This window comes from Triticum dicoccoides, chromosome 6A (genome assembly GCF_002162155.2).
Source record: "Triticum dicoccoides isolate Atlit2015 ecotype Zavitan chromosome 6A, WEW_v2.0, whole genome shotgun sequence".
NCBI lineage: Eukaryota > Viridiplantae > Streptophyta > Magnoliopsida > Poales > Poaceae > Triticum > Triticum dicoccoides.
In genome coordinates this window covers 204,527,247-204,531,863 of record NC_041390.1, presented here as the reverse complement: position 1 = coordinate 204,531,863, position 4,617 = coordinate 204,527,247, and positions in this window count along the sequence as shown.

Sequence of the window (4,617 nt, the reverse complement as noted above, 5' to 3'; positions counted from 1 at the left end):
AGGCTCATGAGTTTGAAGAGATTCCAGCTGCTGACACCATCGCAGCTAAAGACATTGGTCATGAAGACAATGTCGTTGATTAAGTAGTCCTTCCTCAGTTTCCCCAGATCATGCCCAAGCTGGTATCATCGCCTGCTCCATTGAGAAGTGAACAGATAAGCATTAGCGGTCCCACGACGCCAATCGCACATGATGAGTTCTGGGAAGAGCAACAACTCAACTGCCCACTGCATGAAGTTATTCCTCGCACACCGCCAGCTCAAGTCACTACTCCAGTGATTGAGACTCCGCAAGACACCCAAGAAGACATGGACAAGACCACTCCTTCACCACAAGCGTCGCCATCTTTCCGAAGGCTTCATAGAGGCTGTAGTCCCACGGTCTCCATGTCGAGCATTCCTGAAGAGGATGTGCATGCCACAAGCTCAATAGCATGTCAAGTGTTCCCTGAAGCCATCCCTTCAGAAACCGCTCAAGAATCTTGAGCCAAAGAGGCTGAAGATATTCTGGCTGCATCAACCAATGAAAAAGAAGAAGAAGAACGTGAAGTTATCCCCCCCTACCACTGAACCTGTTGTGAATGAAGATGTGATTGTGCCAAATCCCCTATTCCCGATGCCACTGAAGCCGAGGCAAATGTGGCTGCCAATACCACTGCTGATGAAGCCAATGACATTGTCATGGCTAAAGAAAATGTGCAGCCCAAAGCCCATGATGCCACTGAAGACAATGTACAGCCATCCACCTCGCATGTGGCTGTTACTCCTCCTGTGCCTCAAAATATGGAACACACATTCTATCGTCGTGAGCTTGTAACTATCAAATGGCCAATCATGACACCACCTGCTGCTCTTGGTCCCCGGTATGACTATCATGTGCAGCAAAGTCCTCAAACGCAGAAGCCAAAGCCCAGGCTGCCAAGGCTTACCAGTGCTGCAACCACCCAAGGCTCATTCAGTGTGCTCAGCTTCAGAGAGCACAACACATTCTTTGACAAGGCCAAGAATCCATACAAGAAGCCAAAGATATCCTCTGACAAGTTCTGGAGCCACCTGCAGCAAAGCTATTACTCGTGCATTCTCTACAACCAAGACATGATCTTTCCCCATAAGCGCCTATGCTGCGATGCCATTGTTGGACTCCCCTGCCTTGAGGAAGCCCTTGACTGCTTCCGTGAAGTTGGCTTGCTCCCATTTGTCGTCAACAAGGAGCACTGGAATGAAGAACTCTTGTTGCAATTCTATGCCACTCTGCACATATCAGGCTACAACAGGGATCCGAAGACATGGGTCCTTGAGTGGACGTCAGGTGATGTACACACTGGTACAGCGGGGTGCTATACAAATGGTTTTTAACCCCTTTCCACAATAGTGTTCGGAACCATCGCCAAGTGAGTGACTGCGATAGGGGATAGGAAGCCTCGATGCATATACAGTACTCCCTACTCGTTTGTGCTCGCATTGCCATCGCAGTCAGTATTTTGTGGTGGTACGTTTATGATGCGTGACCCATCACAATTAGTTCATGATTATAGAAGTAGACAATCACACACATTTACTTTTACTTGACTATGTGCGATTTGATGTAAGAGCGCACACAGTTGTCGCTATAAAACTGTATGCGAAGCTCGAATACATCCCACACGATTCATCCGTCGTACCCGCGTCGGATGATCGACTTATCGCACGCATTATTCTATGACCAAATGTTTGTGATGCGCACAAAATCAAAACAGTCCATAATTGTGAAGCATGTGTGATAAGGTGACTATCGCAAACATTTAATAAGAAAGAACTGTGTGCGATGCTGTTGTTAATCGCACATGTTTTTCTTGGTTGATCATGTGTGTAGTAGAGATTGATTGCACATGTAGTGGATCCTAGAAATGTGTCTGATCTCCACGTCTATCACAGACATTTCGCTTTTGCAAACTGTGTGCTGTGTAATCTCTAATTAATCCCTAATTTAAAATCACATGTTTTGAATTTGAAAGCAGGCAATCACTTATTTCATATACAACCATGTTTATTATAAATATAGGTTCAACCACGAATGCATAATTCGATGCACATGTACATATATTGAAGAACTGCAGAAGCAACAAGTAAAGAATGATGAACCACAGTTGTGCTAGAGACTGTAAAGAGAGAGGCGAAAGACATTTTGGTTGCTAGAGAAGGTGAAGCGGAATGCCCATATTGTGCCCTCCTCCATGCATAATGTGCGCACGACTCTAGGCCAACCCCTTGTGATGGCTGCCCATCCATCCTTCACTGTCTTCATTAGGACTTCTCGATGCTCATTGTAGTCTAGATGAAATACTTTAACCTTCATTGCGTGTCCACTGATCATGTACTTTGCGAGGTAATCTTGAGTGAACTGCTTCGGGAACCACTGGGAACGAAAAAGATTCGGACATTGTTGTCTAACAACTCATTATGGGCAGTAAAAAGAGAAGGCTGCACAGTTTGTAGTTACCATCCTATAGCTCACTGTTGTGTTGGATAGAGCATAAACAAATAATTTTCTTGCCGTCGTTCGTATGTTTTTGCTAATAGGAACGAAAAAGATTCGGACATTGTTGTCTAACAACTCATTATGGGCAGTAAAAAGAGAAGGATGCACAGTTTGTAGTTACCATCCTATAGCTCACTGTTGTGTTGGATAGAGCATAAACAAATAATTTTCTTGCCGTCGTTCGTATGTTTTTGCTAATAATCCTTATTAGTTTCCTCACTTGATGCTTGTTCATGAATATCTCATTGCCCCATACACAAAAAGGGTCGATCCATGGATCCTTGGCAAGAGCATATGTACCTACAAGAAACAAGTCAATATTAGAAGCTAACAAGTGTCCAGGCCTGGATTTATATGCACTACATTATGGAACGATGGGGGGAGTACAAGCCGAGGGATGAAACTAATCTCGACAGAAAATGGTGGCCACTCCCGTTGTTGTCCTGGATAAGTAGTGGAAAGGCATGATAAGTACATCAACCTTAACATCACAAATATAGCAAAGGTAAACAACATCATCTCCAAATGATAGCTTGAATGTGTTGGTTTCAGCATGTTATTAAAGTAGATATAAAATGGAAGGCAATGTTACCGACAACATGCTTAATAGCCATCAAATACTGCAATTCAAACTGGTATTGTTGAAAATGAATAGAACGTAGGTAATGCTTAAACATCACAGTGGATAAATGTGTAAAACTGAAGTAAAGGGCATGTGTTAACTGAAGGAAATATGCCCTAGAGCCAATAATAAAGTTGTTACTTATATTTCCTTATATCATGATAAACATTTATTATTCATGCTAGAATTTTATTAACCGGAAACTTGATACATGTGCGATTACATAGACAAAACACTGTGTCCCTAGTAAGCCTCTACTAGACTAGCTCGTTAATCAAAGATGGTTAAGTTTACTAACCATAGACATGTGCTGTCATTTGATGAATGGGATCACATAATTAGGAGAATGATGTGATGGACAAGACCCATTCGTTAGCTTAGCATAATGATCGTTAAGTTTTATTGCTATTGCTTTCTTCATGACTTATACATATTCCTCTGACTATGAGATTATGCAACTCCCAAATACCGGAGGAACACCTTGTGTGCTATCAAATGTCAGAACATAACTGGGCGATTATAAAGATGCTCTACAGGTGTCTCCGAAGGTGTTTGTTGGGTTGGCATAGATCAAGGTTAGGATTTTTCACTCCGTGTACCGGAGAGGTATCTCTGGGCCCTCTCGGTAATGCACATCACTATAAGCCTTGCAAGCAATGTGACTAATGAGTTAGTTACGGGATGATGCATTACAGAACAAGTAAAGAGACTTGCCAGTAACGTGATTGAACTAGGTATGAGGATACCGACGATCGAATCTCAGGCAAGTAACATACCGATGACAATGGGAATGATGTATGTTGTTATTGCGGTTTGACTGATGTCGCTTGAAGCTACGTTGGTATTTCCCCAATGAGGAAGGGATGATGCAGCATAGCGGCGGTAGGTATTTCCCTTAGATATGAACCAAGGTTATCGAACCAGTAGGAGAACCAAGCAACACAATGTAAACAGCCCCTGCACACGAGTAACAACTACTCGCAACCCGACGTGATAAAGGGGTTGTCAATCCCTTTCGGGTAACAGCACCAAAATTGGCAAACGGACGTGAGAGAATTGTAAATATTGATAGATCGACTGCCAAATAAAATAAATTGCAGCAAGGTATTTTTGTATTTTTGGTTTAATAGATCTGAAAATAAAAGGCAAATAAAATAGATAGCGAAGGCAAATAATATGAGAAAGAGACCCAGGGGCCGTAGGTTTCACTAGTTGCTTCTCTCGAGAAAAATAGCAAACGGTGGGTAAACAAATTACTGTTGGGAAATTAATAGAACTTCAAATAATCATGACAATATCTAGGCAATGGTCATTACATAGGCATCACATCCAAGATTAGTAGACCGACTCCTGCCTGCATATACTACTATTACTCCACACATCGACCGCTATCCAACATGCATCTAGTGTATTAAGTTCATGGGGAAATTGTGGCACCCCGGCTCAGAGCGACCGGTTTACCATGCATTGCCAGCCCA